Raw genomic sequence first — 27,060 nt, 5'->3', positions numbered from 1 at the left:
GAGGTAGAGCAAGATCACAATGAAAGCACTGCGGGTAATCTGAAATAGTGCTTTTTCTAAGTGCCTCCTCTTCCCCAATTTTTCTCCCTTTACATTTCGTCTTGCCAAGTCTTGCACAATAGAAATTTTCTCTATTAATGTAAGGCACTGTTTCTCTACTTATGCTTGACAGAGTTCAGAGTAGGGAGATAGATGATATATCTCGGAAGAAAGAGAAGGGCATATATGCACCCAATCATATTTGATATTATAGGATAAGTATCCAAATGCATGTGAGAATAAAGTGTACAGGAGTAGAGGAATAATTGAATCTGTCTCATAGCAGTAGAGAAAATTACCATTAATTTTAGTGCTTCCTTGTTTCAAAAGCACCTAAATGACATCTTTTTTAGTATAAAACAAAACACTGTGGAAGGAAAATATATGGAATGTATTCATGCATCTTAATTGTCCAACTAGATTAATATAAGAAGTAATCACTTTATCAGAATGAAGGAAACTGAATCATGGAACTGAATGAACAACAACAAAAAGAAACTAGGTTAAATTACTTGATAAATATTGAAGTTTTTGTACTTGTGATTTGGGATAGTGGAGATTTAACAGATATACCTATCTCCCATTCAATCCCTATGCCATCCTAATGATTTTATGGAGCACTTATTCACAAGTCTCTCCCTCCTTAATTTGTGTCAGGCTTTCCCATGTTGCCATACTTTTGTCTGACAGGAGAAGGGGAAGGGAACAATGAGTACCAGAAAGTACCAGCATTCAGAGCCCACCCAACTTGAAAACAAGTAAACTCACAATTCACTTAACTGCTCAGTCATCCCATGCAACACAAACACAAACATCTTCAATAGAAACACAGGTAAAGCACATTTTCCAACCATTTAGAAATTTAGAAGCATGTTTACTTGTGGCCTGTGCAAAAATTTTTTTTAATGTACCGCCATTAATTGCAACACCACTCACTGTAATGTTGCAGCACTTGGCAAGTGCCAAGATGAGGTCTAGAAAGGTTTCCACTACCTATGCACTGTTCAAATGCTTCTTCTGTTTGTTTCAATCCATCCATTCTTCATTCACTCAATGTGTGGGACACAACTGCTGGTGATCCAAAGACTAATAAGTACTCCATCATGCAGGGTCTACAGAGGATCTTATATTTGAATTGCTTCAATTCAGACTGATAAGAAGGAAAGGAGGGACAGGAAATTCAAGCAGAGTAAATAACATAAAAAAAACCCAAACAAACAAGCAAACAACGGACAGTGAAATATAAAAGAGCACATTATATCTGGGTAATCCTAGTTTTTTTGTTGAGCTGAATGGACTATGTAGAGGAAAACTTAGACCTGATAACCAAAGAAATTTTGTGTAAGTTTAAGAAGCTATTGACTGAAATAAAATAGAAAGATAAAGTCATATTTGTACTTTAGAGAGACAACTCTTGAGGAATGGTAGATAATAGATGGGAATAGAAAAAGACTAAAGGTAAAGATAGGGCAGAGGTGGATATTACAACAGTCCCATGGGATACTATGAGCACTGGAACTAAAGCACTAGCAGTAAGTGTAAAGAAGAGAATGAGGAGTGTAAGGCATCCTCAGGAGAGAGCCAAAAAGACTTGACAAACAATTGCATATCATGGTTAAAGAGGAGACACATTAAGAATGTCCATTTGTTGTCTCAGGCAACTGAGTGGGTAGTGACACCATTCACTGAGATACACAAAAAGTCACAATGATTTTGGTTTTTTGAGTCTTTTATAAATATACTGGGAATATTAGGAGAGGTACCACCTTAAGCCTTATCATTTTGTACCTTGCATGTAATTGGTTCCATAGATATTAAGAGCAAAACCTTGCAAAGGACTCAGAACATGAGTCAACTTCAGGATTTTGCCTGGCGCCAGCCCTGGGTACAAAAAACTTGTGTAATTTCCATAATGGGATTTTAATGGGTAAAATTCTGTGGATCTTTTTTTTTCTTTTGTCTTTCAAAAGAGTGCCAGTATCTCTTATAATACCAATATACAAGTGTTAACAGGAGGTGTTAGGAGAACAGTCTAAGGCTGTTTTTATACATGCAGTATCAGGGGTGATTACAATATCATTTCTTGAATAACTTGGTCACAGCACTTCTGTGTAGGGTTCCTAAGTGTCATGTAGCAAGTCACAGCTGACCTATTTGAACAAATTAGTGAGCAAACATTCTGTGACTATTTCTAGCAGAGCATTAGTGACAGTCTAAATTTATTTTTACCCACAAACTAAAAGATTTTAAAGCAATTCAGGTTAGATACTATTTGCAAAGCAAAGTGAAAGCCCTGTTATTCATGCTTCCCAAATAGCATTGTCTTGACAAAATTTACATGTTACATTTATAGAAATAAGAAGAGAAATGCTCATTTATGACTAGATGACATTTCCACAGATATGTATGGCTAAAAATATGATATATTATGGTTTTTACCCAAATCTGACATATAATTGCAGAAAAGTAGGAAAAAAATCAACTTACGAATGCACTGCTGAATGATCAACTTGTTCCTTGCTTATGATGGCACATTTGACTAACTAATTCAATTATTATTTTTTTGTTTCCACAGTTTGAATATAATCCTATGAGTCATGTTTCTGTTTGTTCTTGGGTATGAATGCATAATTACTAATGGTGATAGTTTTATATATGCATGAAAAAAAATTTGATTTTGATAAATAACATTCACAGTTTAATCTTTAGACACAGTGAGATAGGAACCCTCTCCAAACCACGGAGACAGTGTGATATAGTCATGTCCCACAGGTCAACTCAGAGGAAGAAAAAATAAATTAATGCTCAGTTATAATACAGAATGCAAACAAGTTGCATTACAATGTTATTTGATTAAAAATTCAATTTTTTGAATTGAAAAATTTTAATCATTAATTGTACATAAAAGTTTGTGTATCATTGCTCTAAATACCAGTCCACACAAGTAGCAATCTAGTCTTAGAGTAAACAAAACAAACAAACAAAAACCACAGAGGAAAACAAACCAAAAAAAAAATTCAATAGAAAAGAAAACATAAGTAAATACTACACTTGTAGAACTAATAAATAAATTATATCTAGCCTCAGGGTTCCACTTACATTTTACACAAAATATTTATCAGCTGATATTCCTAATAGAAGCCTACAAATTTTAGGTCGATTACTGTTCACGTAGTCTAGTACCAAAGACTAAGAAATGGACACTAAATTTTAACTAGAAATAGCACCTCCTAGAGTATACTTTTGAAGTTTCTGAAATCACATGTATTTAAAAAGTTTTCTCTAGTTCCTTTGATGTTCAACCTTGATCAATTTTCATTTGAAGAAGTAATTATAAAGTCCCCAGAGTCCCCAAAACAACATAATCAGACACTCAAGCACAAATTCAAACAAAATGAATTTCCATCTACAAAAGAAAGTGATGTGAACATCTTGCTTTTTGTCTAAATACAATGATCATTTTAATTACAAATTATGGGAAAAGTTAAGGGAATCACAGCATTCAGTATACAGCATATATGTGTGTGTGCATGTGGGTATGTATTTTTATGCCTTAAAACAATATAGGCAACAAGCAACAATATTATAATAAAATATGACTTTAAAAGGTTGAGTATATATGGGCAATGCATTGTTTTTCATTTTTATGTACATTTAAAAATTGTTTTCTGTGTGTAGGAGGGAGGTTTGAACTATGTGAGGAAAGAACTATGATATTTCTGTTAATAGAGCAGGATCTAAATTAGTTGACAGCAGAATTACCATGTGGAGGTCATAAGTCTTTGTAAACTCAGAGTTTGTATTTGGAAATTTGACCTTTGTCCTAGTTCTGGGCTGACAGGTAGGGGTGGGGATAGGGAAGGCATGCAGACTTAATGTAAGTGCACAACTCTCAGAAGTTTACCTGTGACTTAATCCAACTGCAGGAACTTTAAAAATTAAATCTGTATCTGTGTTGGAGATATAGTTCAATACATTATAAAGATTAATGCAAGTAATTTTTTAGTACTCCTCTGGCTGCAACAGTGGACCCTGAATAAGAATAAAGTGGGCCTGAGAATAAGGCCCTGTGTACAGGGCACTGTGAGTACTAAAAAGATCCTTGGCAATCATGACAAGCCAAGGAGTCAGAGACATGGCAAATATGGGCCATACTGGTGAACTCTCAAGTTGTATTATCTTTTATTCTTATTCCTTCACTACATTATAAAGTTTTCATTTTCTTTAAGATTTCAGGAAAGTGTGTTAGTTCTACTTTGTTCTATTTGGAGAAAAGTCAACCAGTGAGAGTTGCAGTGGCAAAGAAAAGTAGATGTGAAATTGTAACAGCTGACCCAAAGAGATATAGCAATCCATCTGAGTTAACAAGAATTCTTTGGGGATTTTTAGCAACAGTAAATGAGATATGTCGAAGGAAGGAAGGAAAGAAGGAAGCAGGGAAGGAGGGAAGCATGGATTTCCTGCAGATAGGTAGAAAGGAGGCTTTGTGTTGTTCAGGTATTAAAAGAAGTGATACCCTGAAGTTTAGGGAACTTCAGGTTTTGTAATATAATTTGAAGTTACATGTGTATTGCAACATCTACTTTTTAACACAGTTAAAGAGACTTTACTTCTTTAAAAAAATACAACTGTGCTTACAAAATCACATCTAATAGCTAACTTTTAATTAAATCAACCTTATTCAAATTGGGTTAAATATTGTTCAGCAGCATTGACTTTAACAAGGAAGAGTGACCTTAACATTGTTAATCCTTAACAATGTAGGATCATAGTTTTAGGAAGTGTGCATGAGTGGGAAAGGAGGAGAGAAGGGATGTGGGTGGGTAGACAAAAGCAGACTAACAAAAACATCTTTGCATATTTCTCAAACAACACCCAATCCTTAGTTCTGCTGCTGAGAGGTGCATTTCTTGTGGCCCATGCATTTATCTACGACAGCAGATAATGTGTGACAGCATCCATCTATATCTGATATTTCTCTTTTTCACACTGAGACATCAATATCCAGCCTGTTAGATAACTGAAGGTAATGAATCATCTACAATTAAGACTTTTTTGAAATTTACTGTATTTTTTTAATGATCCTCTCATTTCAAAATGAGGAACTTCACATTAGTGATGGTTTAAAGTGAAGTTTTTAGAGTATATCATATATTTCATATGGAAGCAGATAATCATTTCTTTTCCTACAGATAAAATGAGAAGAAACTGTGTAGACTTCTCTCAATCCCTTAAGAACTCCTCTTTTCAGCTGACACAAACTTGATCAGAGTATCCCTGAAAGACTGATCTAGGGATGTATTTTCTACAAAAAGGTTTGAAATGTTACACTTACCAGAAGATGACCACAAATCTGCAAATTTAGTGGGAAGCCAGAGAGCCAAGTCACTACAACTAAGATGCCATTGGCTGGTCTCAGCAGGTCACAGCCCTCCAGCAGCTACTCATCATATACAGTAACAGATGTTGTTCACGTCTGAAATGGACACAACAGAGAGGTTTATAACCATCCTGCCCATGCCACATAACGATGGGAGTTAAGACATTTATTCTCTGTCTCTTTCTCTCCCTCTCACTTTTGTTTTAATAAGCCCAGTTACATATTCTGAACTGTAAGTGGAGAATTTAACCTAATTTCTGCTTTATTTTAAATAGCTGCTATTATAATAACTTTTACTCATGTTTAATTTAGAATAAAAGATGAGATGTGTAATATCTATTGACCATTTTGTAGAGGTTTTAGATTCATTCTATGTTAGCAGAGAATTTTTAAATATTACATAATTTACCTTCGTAAAAATTTCCTTCTTAGTATCAACATGGGATTCCTTTGCATGTTGTTGGAGTATATATATAAGGTATCAAATTGAATAATGTCTACTTCTTCTCTACTCCTCTATCCTATACTCTAGCTAATAATCATCTATCTCTTATTGTTTGATTACTAGGGAAAATGTGGAGACTGTAGATAAGCAGTAAGGGATTGATATCTAGGTAATTTGATTTAGGAGAAACTGAGTCTAATACTTGCTGAAAAAACTTTTTCCAATATTCTGCTGTGATACATGAAACTCATCTTTAATTCTATGGTTAAAGAGTCACTCCAAGTAATTGGAATTTTAAAATCACTGTTTGTGCTACCTGGGAAAGATGAGATATTAATCATGTTGTTTGATTGATTCAAAATGTTAGTCATTCATTTAAAAAAAAAAACAAACGACTAGGGTTCCTACTATCCATTATGCCTTTAACCATATTAGTTGTGAGAATAGAAATGTTAATAAGCCGAGCCTTGTATTCAAGGTGCTCTTAGGCTTCCTGAGGGTTGGCGTATGCAGATTTTACAATACAAGCTATCTTAACACACACACACACACACACACACACACACACACACACAATGTTCCAAGAGGTAATGTAGAGGGCTTCATTAATAAAGGAATAACTGACACTGTCCAGAAGTGGGGTGGGAGGTGAGCAGGTCACAGAGAAGTGGTAAGGATAAGTAGGATTGTACAAACTTCTACTTTCTTTACCTTCCCATTCTCTGCAAGAAGAAGAACCATATCTAGAGAAAAATCATAAATACTGAAGTAATTTTTAAAATACATGTTGCATTAAATCCCCTGATGTGACTCATATGATTCTCATATCTTTACTCAGTAAAGTAAAATCAGTATCATTTAAAAATACTCCGATTTAACCTAGGTTAAATTTTTGGTTGACCCCCAAGGACAATATGTTATGAATATACTTGATAAGAAACTTTAAGTAAATGAATTGTTGACACAAAAGTCTTTGAGAATTGAAAGTGTTTATTTATAAAGATAAGGGAAAAGCCTGGAGAAAACTGAATGTCAGCTATACTTAAGTTAACTCCTCTCATCCTATATCTGATCAACACCATGAAGTTGCATTTCTCTATCACTTTACTCAAAAGAGCAAAGGGCTTTCTAAGCCATCCTGAGGTTTTCTTTTATGGTTTTATTGTAGGGTATGTTGCTGTGTAAAACTGAGGAAACACTCTTTGAGAAAACTGCATTATTAATATTTAGTTGTAGAAAATTGCATTAATTAATTAAAGGTGTAGCTATGTTAGGTGTGGGAGGTCAAGGTTTTCTACAAATCTGTGTTAATTTACTGTAGACTGTGACCTTACTGTTTTACTTATAATGCGTTAACTGGTGTATAAAGATGTTCATCCCATTATTAATTTAGGAACAAATCTGAATGCCTTCCTCTTTGCAAAAGTTATTTTCAAGAGCAATTCATATGTGATTCTAATTTAAATATTTTATTTTAAATATTTTAATTTAATTTTAATAAATTAAATATTTTAATTTAAATATTTTAATTAAATATTAGTTTACTTAAATTATTAATTTTAAAAGACAGAGCAATATCTCATTCTTTTGCAGATTTATAACAATCAATGTTTAGTGGTTCTTCCATTTTAAAATATATGTATTTTATATACACTAACCTTCTCTTGCTAGTCAAAATTCAAGTTAATTTTCTTTCATTTCCTCAAAGAAAAAGATTTTGGTCAGTCACCAATTAAATAATTTTAGAACTGCTTGTAGAGCATAATTAAGCTTTCCCCTTTTCAGATTAAGTGATACAATCAGCAGTGTGAGTTCAAACCTTGAGCCGCAAGCAAAAGTTTTAGAAAGAACTCCTTCTTCTTTATTAACTATAAAATAATTAGAGGGTTGAGAAAAATGGCAACCAGGGGTTATGAGGGCAAATGGTAAAAGGAGTTTTTTCTTTTCATTTTGTTATTATAAGAATGATCTTTGAACCAGAGAAACTATTAAGGATCAATATACCATTAAATTATAAAATATTATTAAAATCTCACAAAACATTTATTTTTAGCTAAGAAGTTCTGCTGTGCTCTTTCAGCTGTAGACCTTCTTGGTTCCATGGCAGAGTGTATGTTACATGTGGGCTTCTCTTCTGGAACAAATATGTGTAAAGGGAGGAGATGATGTGTCAATATTCTCCAGGTTGTATTGCAATACCATCTTCATCTCTTCAGTATTTCTCTTGGTTTTGAAAAACTTGAAGAATGATGCAAGTGGAGACCAAAGAGTATCATTTGCTACCTTGTTCTACCAATCCTGAGAAGGCTTTCTGGGTTTATAGTAGCAGTCTGCTTTTTCATTCTTAACAAACTCCTCAGTGGTCAGCAGGTTGTTTCAAGATGCACCATTAGTCAACATATCCATCAGACTTCTGTTTCTCATTCTTTGAATATTATCTAAAGAGCCCCCTGAGCTGGTGCCTACAAAGATGGACAGAGCAGCACAACAAAGTATCATGGAAACACTTAAATGAGGACATTAACTATTCTTTAGTCAGTGCACCATAATTCCAGGGACAATATTTCTTTTACTATTTTGTCATTTCATTTAAAAAAATTTAAAAAGACCTACCTACTTAGAGAACTAGTCTTTGGCAAAAATACAATGCTTTCTTCCAAATGATTTATACATTTTAAAGACAAATTTAGTTTTCTAATATCACATTTATTATGTCAGATTTCTCACTCAAAAATTCCAACACAAGTGTTTAAGGAATGATGACTTTTTCAGTGCTTCACCCTACTGTTATATACAGCAGTGATAAAATCAACTGGTTTAATGTCTATCTTTTTTTCCTTTGCTGCTCTCTTTTCTATATTAATATTCTTGATGATTCTGGATAGTAATTTTTAACTTCAGTGATCGTAGTCTATCATAATAACCTATAACTTATTTTTTATTCAGTTTTTTTTTGTAATTCTTCTGTCTCACATTCATGATTATTGCCTATTTATTATTATCATCATCATAATCATTGTGTCTTTGATTTATAATTCTCCAGTCCCTGTGTCTTCTCTAATGTTTCACTTATATTATCTCTGGTCTGTTTGTAAAATCCTTATAGTACAACTGAAAGGGGGGGGGGGTCAATGATCTCATAGTGAAAACTCAGTGACATTTTTAAATTCATTTTTTTTGCACTAACTAGTTATTATTGAGTTTTTACCATGAAGTAAATAATTTTGTTGGCAAATATAAAGATAAATCCATTTTGCCTCTGCTCATTAATTCTTATACTTTAGCATAATTAAAGAGAAATACATAAGGAAGAGAAGAGGTATAATAGAAATGAAATGGCAAAGCAGAGGAGGGAGCAAATAATTTTGCCTCTGTGAGTCAGAGAAACATTTAAGTTGAGTTCTGAAAGGAAAAAATGTATCTCTAGGCAGAGGGAGTTTTGGAGAGGAGTAAGTGAAGGCTAAAGTGAAAGTAATTGCTAAGGAGTATACACACATTAGTGTATGGATTTACAGTGATCTTGTTATTGCATAGAGGCCAATGATTCTCTTTTCCTTACGAAATATGTTCTGAAATGTTGAAATTGCCAGATGACTGTACTTTAAATAAAGATGAGAGACAGAATTGAGGTGTGCTTTATATTACTGACCACTGGTCTGAATAGATTGGAAAAAGAAATGATTTTCAGTGCTAGAAGCATATAATGAGAAGCCGGTTTGCTCACACATGGATTCTAGTCAAGACTCAGGTAGTAATTTGCACACATAAAGGAACTGGTCATGTTTATCAGAAGGTACCTTTATACATAGTTTTAGTCTTTAACTGGTCTGCCAAACAATTTAAAGAACATTGTTGAAAAAATATATACACCAAGCAATAAATTCTACTCATTTTTAATAAATATTAATATATAAATATACTCAAAAAAGAAAAAAGTATTTCAACACAATAGATTTTTTGCTTATATTTTCAAGTTAAACACTTTTTTGGCCATTAGTAAATGACTTTCTAAATTGCAATGATCTCACCCCCTCCCGAGTTTCTGCCCCTTGTGTGTATATTGGTAAGGAAGAAGTATGGGCACTGGAATAGATCAGTTTTGTTTTTTGAGGTATCTTTGTTCTCTGCTCACATTCTCCTAGATTTTACTATTTGTTGGCATGTTGTGAGCAGTATTTATCCACTGGTTGTCACTGAAAGAAACTCGTAGCTATGTTCAAAGATTCCCTTTAAAACTCATTCTATGCTTGTTACTCTCAATATTAGAGTGATAGAAATGTATAGTTTTTCCCCTTTCTCTATGTTAAGTTCCCAGTGCCTGATCCTTAAACAATTTAAGGATGTGCCAAGCATTTGATTTTGAAGGAATAAGAGCTGGCATTGAATATGATGAAATGGGTAACATTGCCACAAAATAAAGTATTTAAATTTAAAAATAAAGCCCATCTGGCAAATGACAGTACCAACAGAAAGGAATCACAACAAGGAGGACAGGACAAACTCCTCAAAAGAAGAAAAAAATGTGGCAATTGGATTTGTGGGTCTGTGCTTTCATTCTCATTATATTTCTCTTTGGAGGAGGGGGTAGCTCTAGGCAAGGATTTAAATGTTGGCTTGAGCAATATTTTTTCCTGTGGAATGTCTCCAGGGAATCTCTGACTGAAATCCAAATTCAAGCCCATTGTAATCTCCTTGCACGATGCAACATATGGAGTGGCAGATTTGTGCAGGATGGTGTTGTGCAGATGTAGGATGGTGATGATGCTACACTGTGAAGCCAAAGATAGCATCTAAGGGTGTTCAAAACTATCAGTTTCACTCCCTGGTCTGAAAAAAGTAGAAAGAAATTCAATTTGAGAAAATGATTGTTCCTGGAGGAAAATAACAGAACATAATATTGAAACACTTAATGGTCAAATGGAACCTGAAACCAAGTTAGGCTAAAAGAACTGGATTGATAACAGAAATCAGACTTGGTATGTGTCAGAAATGAGACATGGCACTTGAAAACATGATTCTTTGCAACATCTGATCTCATTGATATCTTATTCAGATACCTAAGTGTAAGAAAAATGTTGATGAATTAGAGGACAGTGAGGAAGAAACAAAAACAATATGAAAGAAAAACTGACTTTTTGAAAAAAATTATCTTTTCAAAAATTTTAATGAGAAGATATTACCATGTACTGGATGTAGAAGAGAAATTCATACAAAACTGTCTAAATCTATATAATTAAAAATAAAGAAAAAAAATAAAGAGAAGACTTTGTGTAAAGAATAGAGAAAAAAAAATGGACCATTAAGTCAACATCATAATGGCTTTTGATGATTTTATAAAGTTTTTAAGGGAAGGTCTGAAACTTGCCAACTGAAACAATTTTTAGAATACTTGTCTAGCTCCTCAAGTTACTTTACCGAAAGTCAAATTGGGTCAGGGATGATATTCAGATTGCTCATAGGCAGAAGATCTTTTCTTCCCAACTCATTTATTCATTCATTCATTCAACAAATATTAAGTAAAAACCATGAACCAATTATCAACATAACAATAATGACTCAATACCTTAATGTCAAGGTTAAATATAAGGCCATCCATTTTTTTTCTTTTGCACTGCAAGTAAACATTCAAAATGTTATTATTTTCCCTTTGAGAGTGTCCAATAATAAGCCATGGATTCAAATAGTAATTTAATATTGTTGAGGCCAGAGAAATGCTTTCTGTTTTTAGTTTGTTTTATTCTCAGTATATTTTCAGGATGCTTTAAAATAGTAAGTCTAGCACACAATCTGCCTCAAATTTCAGTGTTAGCTGTTGTCATTTAAGTAGACGTATTAAGCACATACTTATTGAGGCAAAATTTCATAGAGTCTAAGATGCCAAACCCTTGGATACAAATAAGTCAAATGGAGAATGAAGAGTAATTCTCCTAAGGAAAAAACTGTTAAAACAATAGGGGAATTGTATACATTTTTTAAACTTAAAATGAGAAAAAATATATATGCCAGGAGATCTTGTATTTTTTAAATTACAAAACAGACACAAACAAAAATACATATTACATGTTTGTATAGTATTGTAGCTCTTATCCTTATGTAATTGTTGAGGTGAAAAATCTGAGTAGTTAAAAGAATAACATAAATTAAGAATAACATTATTAGTAAATTTAACATCGTGTGTATTTCTTTGTAAGTTGCCTATTAAGATAAGTACATACTCCAATTACTTTGCTTACATTTTTCGCAAAAGTATCCAGGATGTTTTTTTAAATGAATCCCTTTGTATTACATATATGTCATACATAAATAGGCTGCAATATTTAAATTTTCCTCTTAGCCACTATTGCACATATCTAAATTCAATAACAATTCTTTCACTCAGCAACTATTAATTTAGTGCAATTGTGTGTCGGTCTCATTTTTTAGGCATAGAAAATAAAGACATAAGCAAGACAAAAATTTGCCCTCATGAAGCTTATATTTTAACAAGGGAGAGAAAATAAACATAAATAAATGTATAATATAATGCCAGGTGCTGATAAATCTATGAAACCAGTGAAACAAACTAAGGCACAGAATGTGATAAGAGGCAAAAAAGGATGGACAATTTTATATAAGAGGCTCTCGGGGATGCTTGCTTGAGAAAATCACATTTAAGCAGTCACTAGAATGAAATATGATTGGAGTACAAATGAGGGAATGGTAAGAGGTAGAAGAGGGAGTTCTAGGATAGGGAAGAGCCAAATTATGTAGAGTTTGGGTTTTATAATGATTGTGATGGAAAAGACATTGGCTTCTTTTGAACATAAGAATGATAAGATATGATTTACATTTTTAAATGCTCACTCTGCAGCCTATTTTGGTTTGTTAGCAAGAACTGACAAGACTTGGAGTAGAATGACAGCAGTGGAAGTGGGGAAAAACACCCAGGTTCAGGATACATATTGAAGGTAAAGCCAAGAGAACACATTGGTACAAGCAAAGAATAGAATTAGGATGATTTCCTTTGTACAGGCTGTGCAAAGTGATAAGCATTGGTACTACTCACTAATAAGAAAAATACTGGAAGACCAGCAGGTGGGAAAGATAAAAAAAAGTGTTGCTAATCATGGTATGTTATGTCTGAGATGATTATTAGACTATTAAGATTATAGATGCAGAAGTAGAGTTGGCAGGGCTAGAGATATGGATTTGGAAACTCTCAAAGATGCATGCCAATTTCAGCTCAGCTCCTTGCAGGTCAGTTACCTGCAAGCTCAGAATCAACTGAGTCTTTTTAAATTTATCCAGGAGCATCTCCAAAGCCATAGAAACTCATTTAGTTCTAGCCAGGAAGAATAAGGGGTCTAGTGCCCTTAAGGGTAAACTTCAACCAATATGTGTGTGTGTGGGGGGGGGAGTGGCCAGTGAGTAAATGCCCCAGCCTCCCATTCCTTCAGGCAGTTAATTCTGAAAGCATTCTATGTTTTTCTGGAGGTCCAGAGCAACTGAGTTTTTCTGCCTAGTGACAGTTAATCTTATGTGTCACCTTAGGCCACAGTACTCAGATATTTGGTCAAACACCAGGCTAAATGTCACTGTAAAGGTATTTATTAGATAAGATTAACATTTGACATTTAGATTAATAGATTTTGAGAAAAGCAGATTACACTCCATAATGTGGTGGGCCTCATCCAATCAGTTAAAGGTCTTAAGAAGAAAAAGACAGAGATCCTTGGAGGAAGAGGAAATTCTGCCTCCAGATTGCCTTGGGAGTCAAGGTGTCAAGATGAAACCTGAACTCTCCACTTGGTCTCCAGCCTGCCAGCTTACTCTACAGAAGTTGGATTTGCTAACCTCCACAATAGTGTGAGCAAATTCCCAACTAAACTCTGTCTCTAGAGAGAGAGAGAGATCGATAACATAGATATATAATAGATTATATATATGGGATTGCTCTGTTCCCTTAAAGAACCCTAATATAGATTTTGGTGCCAAGAGTTATTCTAGACAACTACTATCTTAAGGATCAATTTTCTGAACTGGTTCTGATGCTTCTGGGATTGGTTCTTTAATCTGAATAGAGTTAAAAGCACTATGACTCTATTTCCAGTAGTAAAGAGAGCACTAACAATCCATGATGTGACGTGGCAGTAGCGTATGCAGAACATCATCATTAGATACTCTTAATCAAGAGTATAAGAGGAGAGATTCTAGGTGACCATGTAAATGATACTTTCAAACATTATTGTCAAAATAATCTTAGGGCTTTAGTTTCACATGTGAAAAAAGGATAGTGTTTTCCATCTCTGAGAGTCATTACGAGTATTAAAGAATAAATGAGAAACCTAGCATGCAGTATATACTCACTAAATTGTTGTATTACCAAGGCTATCATTATGATTTTTTGTTGATTGATTATAATCTTTCATATATTGTTATCAATTAAACAACACTTATTAACCATCTAAATGTCCCAAGCACTATTGTGGTCTTGGGGGTTCAGTGGTGAGGAGTGTTGACAATACTTCTGTTCTCTTAGAGCCTAACTTCTGCATTGGAAGAAAAAAAGACTTGCAAGAAACCTGAAAACACTGTATATGTTTTAAAAGAAGCATAAGAGCAAAGGTATTTCTAGTGAGAAAAAATAATGGGTTTAACTTGACTGGAGTGAAGAAAATCTATTAGGAAGAAACTGACAGAAGAAGTGGGGTAGTGGTTGAATATTCACCAAAGCCAAAGGAGTTAAATCTCAAGAGATTTTGAGAATGACTTAGAGTTCTTGTGAGAGATTGAGGTAAGTGATTAATCTGTGACCCTGCAGGACTTTATGGGATGTCAGGGTTGTGTGACCATCACTTGGTATCTTGAAATCTAAAAATATTTTCACTGAGTTTATTCCCAGTTCTCAGAATGCAGCTTCATGTTTCTTTGCTCCTTAAAATAGAAACTCGTACAGCCAGAACTGCTGCTTAGTGTAGTAACCTACTTAAGATTCCAAGTTTAAAATACCAAATGTCCTCTACATTATGAAATAAGCAGTCATTTTATTCATCCATAGTCACCTATAATTTGTCCTCCAAATTAATAAGCAGGTGACTATTATCCAAGCCTTTTTACCAAAACCAATTTCTTCGTTTATTCATTTATATTATTTTAAATGTTTCAAGCACTTAATATTGGATTTGAATAATATGAAGTAGCATGATTTCCATTATTTTGCATATTAATCGTTACAGCATGTAGAATTTATTATGCTTAAATATGAACATTATATTATCTCAGGGTAACACAGAAATATCTGATAATCTAATAGGCATGCACTATTACTATGTCTTTGAATGCTGCATTTTTAGGTTTATTCATTGAAACCCCAAATTTTGATCCATTGCTCTCATGACAAAAAATTAAATAAATAAAAAGAAGGAAAGAAAAAGTCATCATATTATTACTTAAATTAAGGAAAGATAAAATAAATCTAAAAATAAAACATGCAGTTTAACAAAAGGGTTCTAGTTGTCACTGAACTCATGAGAATGAAAAATACACTCAATAAAGAGATGAGGAAAAGAAAGAAAAATGAAGGTGGGGGTGAGTGCTGGGTAATGGAACAGACTGTTTTGTTGAACTTGAACAAAAAGGGGAACTAATTACTGTGTCAAATAATTCTGATCTTTGTCACAAACTGTAACATTAGAACCAAAGCAATCCCTAGTGTCAGGCTTCATATGCACTTGACTTTCCAACCACTATATTAGCATATTTTACATTTATTTAATAGCAACTTTGCATTTCTTTTCTCAAGGGACCTCTGTTTTTTTTTTCAATAAGGCAGAAATTATTATGAAAGCTGAATTTCACTAGTCTCTTGGGAGCTGGACTTCGTATTTGCATCAGAGGAAAATTTTTGAATACTAGGGTATTTTGGAATTCTTATTACTTCTTTTCTCTATTTTGTCCTAGGAAATGCATCAGCCACTTTTTTTTTTTTTTTTTTTAATAAATTTTTATTTATTTATTTATTTATTTATTTATTTGGCTGTGTTGGGTCTTCGTTTCTGTGCGAGGGCTTTCTCTAGTTGTGGCGAGCAGGGGCTACTCTTCATCGCTGTGCGCGGGCCTCTCACTGTCGCGGCCTCTCTTGTTGCGGAGCACTGGCTCCAGACGCGCAGGCTCAGTAGTTGTGGCTCACGGGCCTGGTTGCTCCATGGCATGTGGGATCTTCCCAGATCAGGGCTCGAAGCCGTGTCCCCTGCATTGGCAGGCAGACTCTCAACCACTGCGCCACCAGGGAAGCCCCAGCCACTTTTTTTACTGCATCTTCATTTGAAATTTGTAGCATCAAAGCAGCAAATGTTCTCCTGGCGTTTAGTGTCTCTGTAATCCACTGACTCACCATCACTTCAGGCATTTAGAGAACATGGAGCATAAGGCACCAGGAGCTGCAGTGTACAGCCATTAGACACACTGTCAGGTCTTCACATTGCAGTCCATGTGAGCAGCCCCATTTGTGGACCTCTTGATACTTATTAATAACAAAGGGGAAGATGGCTAGTTTTGTTCTTAAATACTCAGGAAATTCCTAAGCACTGCTCTCATTTGTGTACACTTAATTGTCAAGTCTAGCAACTGACATTACTTTGCCATAAGAAATTACATTTTATTTCACATGAATATATGGATTACAGAATTTAAAAAATAAATCAGTAAAATATATTAAATATAGTCAGCCTATTTCAAACAATAAAAAAGCAATTCTGTGGTACTGAGTAGTAATGAAACAGGTTTCTTTTAAACAGTAATTTGGATATTAGCTTTAAAGGAACCGATTTTTTTAACCCTTAAACTGTCAGAAATTTATAACAAGTAATGATTATTTGTTATTTTTAAAATTCATAAGAAAGGACTGGTTGCATAAGGAATATTCTTTTGTACATAATATATCAAGTAAATAAAGCACCAAAAGGAATGTCAGTTTACTTTTAGTAAGAATCCTATCAGAAAATAAATGCCAACTAGTTCTTTACATGAACATCTCTGTAATCCTTAAAGTACTACTCATGAAATCATGCCATTTAAATGTCAAAATATCTATTTAAAAATCTATAGAGCTTAAACATTAATGTGATTTATTATAAGAAAATACATGTCTCAAGCATACCACATAAATATGAAGTAGAAAATCCATGTGTACATATCCCTCTATAATTTCAAAAGAAAGATATATTTAATAGTTGAGGAATATCACCCATAGCTATGTAAAACACATTTTACTTCATACTGGTAATGGTATAAAACACTTGTTTATAATTTAAAATACTCATGGCATTGGGTAGAAAAATAATTTGCTGTCAAAATTAATCTAATTCAAGAAACATTAAGAATCTATAGTTGAAAAGACTATAATATTAAAATAGTTTAAAGAAATATCCTATTTGTAGCAAATTCTCCAATATTCCCTTCTCTTTGAAACTAATACACTTTGACAGAAGTTCAGTATTAAAACTGAAGGTACTGTAAAAAGACTCAGAAATTACCTTTCTTAAATATTTAGAAAAGGTGTCAGAAATATTTTATACAATTAATTATACAAAAATTATTGGCAAAAATTATAATTCCTAATATTCTTATCATTGATTTTAATAGTATGACCAAGTTAGGAAATACGTGTCTAATGTTGAGTCAGTTGAATAGTTATTATTCTTTCAACACAGGTCAATTACTCAAAATTAGTCATTGAGAAATTGTGTTTCTATTGAAGTTGAGTTGATACTTGTCTCAATGATGTGTGCACATACACACAAATACACACACACACACATAAATATACATATATACTAACTTAACCAAAGATAGTATATGTATATAAGTGTATGTGTGTGTAAATATATTTCATTTATATTATTTAATAACTTTGGTATATCAAAGTTGCTCATGATCAAGGAAGATCCATAACTAAAATAACAAATTAGGGGTTATTTCTCCCAAATCCTACATATATTGGTTGTAAAGAAAAAGCAAGAAGAAATATTAACCCATTTTGTCCATATCCAAATGTCAGTGTTTAAAATACTGCTTTTATCTGCTTGTGAAAGTCTCTACCTTTCTTTTGCAACTCCCTCAGGAAATGTTATTTTTGGTACCATTTTCTCTAAATACCACTTTAACTGTGATGGTTGTCCCTGATGGTTACACTCTTTACTCCTAAGAAGATCTCAGTACAAGTTAAACATAATTAAATAGTAGACATGCATGCATACATACCACACACACACACACACACACACAGGCTTCTCATGAGAAAGCTAAAGCATGCTATATATGCATGGTATGATTTTCCCAACCTCCTATTCATTGTTCTCCAAATCTAACTTTGAATAGTCTCCAGCAGACAAATGAATGTTTTACTACATAAGAGAGATAAAAATAGAAAAGAAATCTAGGTATGGTATGATTTGATGGATACTCTAAGATATTTCTTAACTGTGACTCAAAGAATATTTCATAAACATAGTTAAGTTAGGATACTAGGGTTTTTTCTCTTTAATCTCCAAGAATTACATGTCATAATCTCTTTTCAGGCAAACAGTGCTCTTTAAATTGCTCTTGATTTTCACTATGTTTCATATTTATTGTTCTTAAAACTTTTCATAGAAATATAACTTCTTACTGTTCTTTCTCATTGATTTTTCAGGTCAAAAATTGGAAATGGTGACTTTTTTTAAAAGTAGCCAAATCTTCACACAGTCCTTCACCAAATGACTCTAAATTTGAAATATATTATCTGAAACAAATCCTTTTTAATATATAAGGATAGATCTATGTGATATTTTTATTAAACTTTGAATGCAGATTAAACTCTGCAAGGTTAAATGACAAGGTTAAGTGTCTAATTTTGCAGCCCTTTTATACCTGGTGAGTGCTAAAGCTTTCCTAATGATAGGATTAAATATGGTCTCTAGCTACAAACAGTTGCTTGTCGTTCCCCGTAGGTTAGCCTCTATATTCTGTGCTTATCACAAACAGAGAGGAAATAACTTTCTGGGCCTTTTGTGAGTCTTTTAAAATGCACAGACTTTAGGGAAATCATATTTTCTTGAAGGAAATGAGGCATGACCAATCACACAAAACCTGAGAAAATCCCTTGATAGATGACCTTTGCCACATGTAAAAGAAACTGTTCAGTGGCTGAGGTTTCATGGATTTCATGCATGGAAATCAGATTTTCTGGCCACCAGTGCTGTTCAGTAAATAAATAATCCATCATTGTGTCAAACAGTTGAAACATGGAGATCTGCCCTTGCTTATCTGAATAGACATTTCAAGTTAGTAACTTATGTAAACTGTTTACATGTCAGCAGTTGTGTGAGCAGTGTTCTAGTTTTCACTATGTAAAATAAAATCACTTAGCTTTAGTGATGTTAACCTAATAGAGCATTCATTTGATGCTGCCCACACCTATGAATTTACTGGTGCATGGTGAAGGCATCAGGATGAGAGTATGGAATGTATGGTGTGTCAGAGAATAGTGCTAAATCATTAGTAGGCAGTTCCAATGACATTATTAAATAAATCTACTTACTATTTCATTTAAACCAATAACAGCTTTCTTAAAATATGTTGGCATGATTATCTTTGAGTTGTTTTAATATCTATGTTTTAAGTACATTGTATTATTACAATAAAGTTGGTTAAAATGATGATACTTGACACCTAAAGATTATTTTTCTTTTCAATGGGCAAGTCATACCTATTTGAGGTTATATTCATAATTTATTTTTACTGATTTAACTAACTTTAGTTCTTATATTTTAATTCTATATTAATTTTCATTTTAGCATTTATTCAGTTGTATCATCAAAATATCAATGTATACAAACATAGACACAATTAACTTAGTTCCCAGATCTGTTTCTACTAATGGACCATGTCAGGTTTCCACTACAGCTCTGTTTCTCCTAAACAGGAAGAACTATCCAAGTATTTCAACTATGTTTCTGGCATTAAACACATTTATGTTGCTTTCAGCTAACTCCTACACTCACCTTTGATATTTAAAGTACTTTCGTGCTAAAATGTCAGGTCCCTTCTGTCACAACAAAGAGTCTGTCTTTCCTGTCTTATCTCCTAGGTATTTGCAAATAGCACCTCACTTACAATAGCCTTTTTTACTCTTCAAGAATACAGTGGGAATTCGTTTGCTTTAGAACACAAATAGTGCTCATTTCATTTTGCTAAGTTTGCCCAGCATTTTGAGAAAACTTGTGAAATTAGTCTGTGAAGTGGGTATATAATAAGACTTATGAAAACACTTCCTGAAAATGGGGAAAAAAATTGTAGGCATTAAATGTAAAATATCTTTTTTCATTGCAAATGATTTAGTCAAGATATTTTATGATGTTTTACCAAAAAAGATATATACTATACTTGCACCCTGATTTAATTTGATTCTGTAAGAAATTAACTTTTACAAATATTTTCAGAGATACCTATCAGATTATAATCAAAATAGAAGTTTAACTTAGTTTTTAACTATATAATGAAGGATTTTTTTGTTTTTAATCTGGCACCAGTCTAAACCTTATAAATCCTTACACATTCTTGGTTTAGGGTGTTATATATTTAAAAAGGGACCCAAAGAGTATGAGATTATTATCTAATCTACCAAGTAAATTAATAGAAAAAACAAAATTTATTTTTAACAATTTATAAACAAGGAAAAAGCCCAAAGAAACAGAAGCCTTTATATATGATCTTGCTTATATTCTACAACAAATTAATCATAAGATACTTGTTTTCAACTTTGTAAGGTAAAACAACAATAAAACTCAAAACATTTTGAGTATTTCTAAGAAAATCTGTAGTTCAGGACAGTCATTTGTGGGTAACATTTGTTTTGTATTAGCATTTTAAAAATATCCATGCGTTTGTGGATCACCTCATTTGAATTATGATATATTTTTTAATCTATCAGTCATCTGCCAGAGAAAGGATTTATGTCCAGGAAGCACAAAGTAAATTGACAGTACCACAAGGATTTGCCTCAGTGGGCATTTATTACTCCCAGGCTAATGGAGGTTGAATATTGTACTTTAGCACATTTCCCAGTTCACTTCTACAAATTAAAATAATCATACATATATTTATACTAAACTATGTATTAGTACATTTGAATGTTCGTTCTTTATTTTTATTGGACATGTACTCCATGTTAATTGTTCAAAACAGAAAAAAATGAATAAAAAAGCACTGTGAACAATGTAATCCATGACATCCATAAATTTTTGGATATCGTCAATGCTTACAATTAAAAATACAAATAAAGGGAAGAAGACAACAGTACCATTTTATGCATACTATTTTATATCTTGCTTAATTTTTCCACTTTATAATATATGGTGAACATCTTTCCATATCCATAGATATAAATGTATGAGGTAACTAGATGAAACATTCAAGGTGCAGTCAAGAAAACAGGAGACACTCTAGGAAACTGGAGTACAAAGAGATATAATATAGGAAATTAAAGGCTTAAGTGCTGCTCAATGAGAGAAGACTAGAAAGGCCATACTCAGTCAATATGGAAGTGAAAACATTGCAAAAAAATTGCCACCAATGATTGCAACCATATCTCAATATCAAAGAGAATGTTTCTGAAGAAACATTCTAGAGGCACCTGATTGCTGCCAGAAACCCTAGGTGCCTCAGCACTGAAGTGGGTGATCCTCAAGTGGGACGCCCAAAGCTACAGGATTCTTGTGTACAACTGCCTTTAGAAAACAAGGACTCTCCTCTTTGCCTTCAGAATCTAAACTGGAACAGTTCTGGAAAGGGATTATGGGACATGAACTTCTGGTTTCTCTCTTGAGATGGTGGAAGGGGCAGAGATGAAGATGAGGTGACAAAGGACATTAAAAATAATGATTACTGTTTTAATGACTACATACTATATCATAATGGATTTGAAAAATTTTCTTAGTTAATGAACTTTTTGGATATGTTATTTTCAATTTGGCTAATTTAACTGTTGAATATATATGTATATATGATTTAATGATATGACTGAAAATCTAGAAAAATAATAATATAGAGAGAACATAATTTACTTCAGAAAAAAATATCTGATTTTTAAAATAAATGCATGATTAACTTAATTTTCAATTTGGGTTTGGAGTCAAAAATGTGAAACTCCAAATAATTATCAAAATTCAATAATTCATTATTTCATATATCTGTTCATCCAAAACTGGCTTAAACTAATCTACTTTGTGGAGAATACTGTGAAAGGTACCCAGAGAGATGAAAATATGTTTTAAGATTAAATCGCTGTGATCCAGACACTTGTAATCAAGTTGTTGAGATATAGTTTGTCATTAAAAAGACAAAGAAAAAACAAAACAAAACAAAACAATCCAGGCAGGCTATGTGGCTACTTATAACCATTTTTGAAATTCCCAATGCCAATATTTCAAGTAAAAAATATTCCCAAATGCAGGGACTATAGCTTTGAGCACATCAGGTCAATATACAGATTTGAGTAAGTATTAATTATACATTTTGATGGGAAATTCTCCTTATCTTATGGAGAAAAATAGAGTAAAACACTTTAATAAAACTTGTTAATGGGAAAATTTCTTCTTATATAAAAATAACAAAACAGAAATAAAATTTTTGTTTTCTTAAACATTTATTTACCATTTCTTGGCTACTCTGGGTCCTATTTTGTTTTTTGCTATTAACTCTTAAGTTGCCTATAATTTAAAAAATGTGTTTTGAAAGAATTACATAGAAAGAAGCTTAGTCAATAATATAAAAATATTCATTTCATACATCTTACTAAGAGAATAGATGCTTTCTAAAAATATTGAAATGAGAGAGCAAAGACAGAGAGCCAGAGAGAATGTGCATTCAGAATTCTGTGTTTCAAATGTCATGTTGATGTAGCCCTTACAGTCACAAATGTCAGTTTTATTGAAAAGTTCACCTATATTTTTAGGAGCTTCCTGCCTAAAAAATGCAGTTTCCCTCTTAGTTCAGATATATATATATGTTTATTTTTTTTTTAGACAACAGCCCGTTTTTGCTCTTTTGATATATCAAAAAACACAGATATCTTTAGAGTCTGACTATATAATCCTCAGCATGAGAAGCAATCTCTTCATTAAAAATAAATAAATAAATAAGGAAGAGCCTGTATTCTACACCCTGGAGAAATCCTGAGTGTGGTTTGGTACCCAAGAAGAAAAGCCTTTGAAATGAATCTAATGTCACGTTATTGAAAACGTAGCTGCACAGATTAACTTTTTTCACTCTGCAATGGCTTACAAAGCTTCAAATGCCCAGAAATCTCATAAACCAGACCATTTAAGGAATCTAAATAAGCTTGCACGGTTTTAAGCTTTCCGACTTTGAATGTTAGCTTTGAAGTTTTGCCAGAACCTGACTGCAGAAGAGTTGCTTTTAAACTGAATTCATGACACTGGAATTAGTGTTGGAGGTTCAATATGCCTAATAATGATTATGACCATGCTAACCATAGACAGCCATCGCATATGGTACCTCTGAATTAACAACTCTCCAAAGATAAGATGCGTAATATCTTGGCGCCAGTATTTATTTATTTTTCATCTTTACACACGGGTTTTGGAGAGTGTCCAGTTTGAAAAGCCAGTTGCTTTAATGGCATATGGCATTTGTCCATGGGTAAGAGAGCATGGAAAGAAGAAAAGAAAGAAGGTTAAAAATAGCTGAATTATAAATGTCCCAATATCAAATTCCTTTTCCTTTTTTCTTTTTGTCTTCATTCTGTCTTTTTCTATTAGCTGGAAAACCTATAACAAAACTCTGGGCAAAACTCCACTGTCAAGTGTCTTTTTGCCAACTTCCAACCAAGACCAGTTCTAATTCCATAAATTTCTCTGTACCTTTAATTTACATAAGCAAATTTCTCCTCATAGCATGAGGTTAATTACAAAGCCTTTTTAATATCAACATATGTGCTTTATTTTAATTTGAAGACTTGCATTTTGCCACTTAGAAAAAAGAAAAATCTACCATGTAGATCTTCCCTCCCATCCTAAAGCTGACATAAATTTTTCGCCCAAGTGAAAGAAAAACATCCCAAGTTTATACCATGGGAAGGCAGAGTCACTTATGGGGAAATTTACTATCATCTTTAGTTCCCTAGATTTTCCAAGAAAACAACAATGCTGTTATTAGTATATAGGCCTGGTATCTGTCACAAAATTTAGGGGTAAGAATGTTGCCCTGCGAGGTTTATGATTCTGCCAGCAAAATTATTTAATCAGCAATTCTAATAAAAAAGAAGCAGGTATATGTATTCAATAAGTACATACAAGTAAGTTTCAGAAAACAAATGTGTGTGTGCATAGATCAATAAATACATACATGCATATCTCAAGTAGCTATTTCAAATGCTAATCCAGAAAGAAAAAAAATTTAATTCTTCTTCTTGGGATGATTTTTACCTATTATTTTATGAGATTTTCTACAGAAATGTGGCCCCAGGTTAACTAATAAACATGTTCTCCATTTCAGATAATAATTTTATTCAATTATGAGCACCTACAGCATTTTAAAATGTTTTATATATTTGATCTGATAACATAGATAACAAAATATAAGAAAGAAATCATGCACGGTACCTAAGTAGTCACATTTATGCAAAGTGTCAAAATAGTAAAATTTATTTTTTTACTTTTAGCAGATAAATGTAAAAATGAAACTTAAAGAAAATACATTGTTTTTATAATTCTTTCTAAACCCATTTCTACATCCTCAATTGTTAAAGTATTTTTAATGGAGATTATAGAATAATTCTAGTAGGTATACTGTTTTGCTATAATCTTCATTTTCAAGTAAATTGTTAAAATCCAGAATTGTTAATAATAAATGGACGAGCTGTAGTAGAGTTTGCATCATAACTTCTTTAAAAACAGTTTTAATATGTAAAATAAAATGGGATAGTTTACAGTGCTTGAGGTGAATGAAACCATACTGTTTATTAATAAATACAAAAGTACATTAAAAGGAAATAGAACTAAAAAATCACTGAGTGACTTTGATCAATAATCAGCCAATATTAATATTTTCTGTCTGTCAGTGTGAAAACCCACACAGTGGCAAACATACAAACCACACACACATGCATACAAGCACACATACTTTTTGTTTTGCCATGCATTCCTGGATTATAAGTTTCCTTCATTTCCTTTCCTTCCCTTCCTTCCTTCCTTCATTCCTTCCCTCCTCCTTGCTTCATTCTTTCCCTTCTTCCTTTTATTTTTTTCCTTTTATGGAGAAGATAGTTCAACTTCAAACAATTATATTGGTTAGTGGGTCTGCCTATTCTTGTCTTTTAACTCATTCAACAATTACTGAACACTTATGCAATTTCCAGCTTTGGTGATATTTAGATGAAAAAATATCTTTCCACCTTTGAGGATTACACAGTCTACCGGTTAGATGGATACAATATAACAAAACAAGTGCCATAACAATAGTGCACTATATTTGGATTTTATGCAAATCTGAATAGTGCAAATTGAATGATTATGATGTAAAATATTAATAAAGACTTACTTTATATAAAAGCTTTAAAATAAGAGTGAATCAAGCCCAAGTTAAAAATTTATCAAGTGTGCATAATTTTAAAATTTGTAATCAGAATGAATTATGGACTTGGCTTAATATATGGACTCATGGTTGTGTCAACTTGTTAAAAATTACCCATCACACTTTTTAAGAAATAGCTTTGAGTTATTTGAGTTTTTCATATGAAACTTTCCAATACATCTCTCAAAACAAACACACACGCACACACACACACACACACAAGATCAGACTATACACAAAAAGTATTGTTATGAAGGTAAGAATTTAAGCCTAGATAAAGCTTCCATAGAATGCTTCAGATATGTAGTAATAACTAAACTTTGAAGTTTGTGTAGGAGTTTTCCATTTTAAATGAGGTAGAAAAGACTTTACCATGCTGAGAAATAAGCATAAGCAAACATTTCATGTTGAAGAATAAGTAGCCCAATGATGAGTGATGAACAGTTGGACTTGTTCAGATAAGCAAAGGCACACACAACATAATTTGAATACATTATGTTGGTGATGATAAGTCATTGAGAGACCAGGTTTTTATCACCATTTCTCCATATTAAACATTATAACGAACCATTTTTTACATGCTTATGGCATCAAAAGACTCTACCACATCTGTCTCTCTACAATTGAATTTTTCATTAACAAGGGTAAAATATATTCCTGTGACATACATACAAGGGTGAAAATGATTCTCTCCAGATTAATAATAAATATTGGTGGAGACTGTATTAATGTTCCCTCTCACAAGTGCTTAGCAGAGTAACTTGCAAAAGTAAGCATTCAATAAATTTAAAAAAATTATATCGTATATTATTTGAGGAAATAAATCAGTTGTATTTTGTTGAACATTTCCTTTACTGCTTCTATTTATAATTAAGAATCCTGTAACTCTGTAAAACAATTGTCACAAATTTCAAATCTATAAAATTCTTGCTTTACCTATTTCAAACTCCATTCTGAGGATAAAAAGACATTTTTAAAAGTATAAACTTGCCTTTATAGTTTTTAAATGCTTAATGTAATGTCATTATTCTGGTTAGTAGTAAGAACTCAATGAATATTTTAATAAATAAATGGAGAAAAATTGTTTATGATTTCCTTACATATTTTAACTCTTTGCTAACAGATACCTATTACATTTAAAATATCTTAACCAAGAAGGCATTAAGTCAGTATCTATATTTTCTCCTTTCCAGTTATTTTAAAATACATTATTGCGGAGTTTCTACTTCCAGTTTCGGTAGACTAGTTTGTTTCAGATCAGCCTTTGAGCTGAAAACCACTTGAAAACTTGACAGAAAAAAATCTGTTTGAAGTCATCCAAAAGCTACCAAGGCAGTGAGAACTTAATCCCACAGAGAAGGGAAATCGGGAAAGGAGAGCTCAATATTGGTGTTGCTCTTTCTTTCAAAGCATGTACTGATTCAAACATAGCTGAAAAGCTGCACAAGGTTTATGAAGATTTACCTTGTTGATGTGAAAAAAAATTTAATTTAACATATGTCTTAGAGGAGGGACCCTGGTTTAAAAAGATGCCTAGTTGAGGCTCCAAAGGGCTACACCTAGTAATAAAGGATTGACATCCACC

At 32.7% G+C, this 27,060-nt stretch overlaps 1 pseudogene across 1 annotated transcript in view; it reads left to right on the top strand.

The window, feature by feature from the left end:
* The first annotated feature begins 16,145 nt into the window (after positions 1-16,145).
* Positions 16,146-27,060, top strand: part of LOC309667152 (small ribosomal subunit protein uS19 pseudogene) — a 30,863-nt pseudogene continuing 19,948 nt past the window's right edge. Inside the window, exon 1 of the transcript in view lies at positions 16,146-27,060. This exon is cut by the window's right edge and continues 19,948 nt beyond it. The product of the transcript in view is annotated as a small ribosomal subunit protein uS19 pseudogene (transcript).

This window comes from Balaenoptera physalus (genome assembly GCF_965194825.1).
Source record: "Balaenoptera physalus genome assembly, chromosome: 9".
Classification (NCBI taxonomy): Eukaryota; Metazoa; Chordata; class Mammalia; order Artiodactyla; family Balaenopteridae; genus Balaenoptera; species Balaenoptera physalus.
The sequence above is the reverse complement of the archived record's forward strand: the minus strand, read 5'-3'. Positions and strand labels throughout refer to the sequence as shown.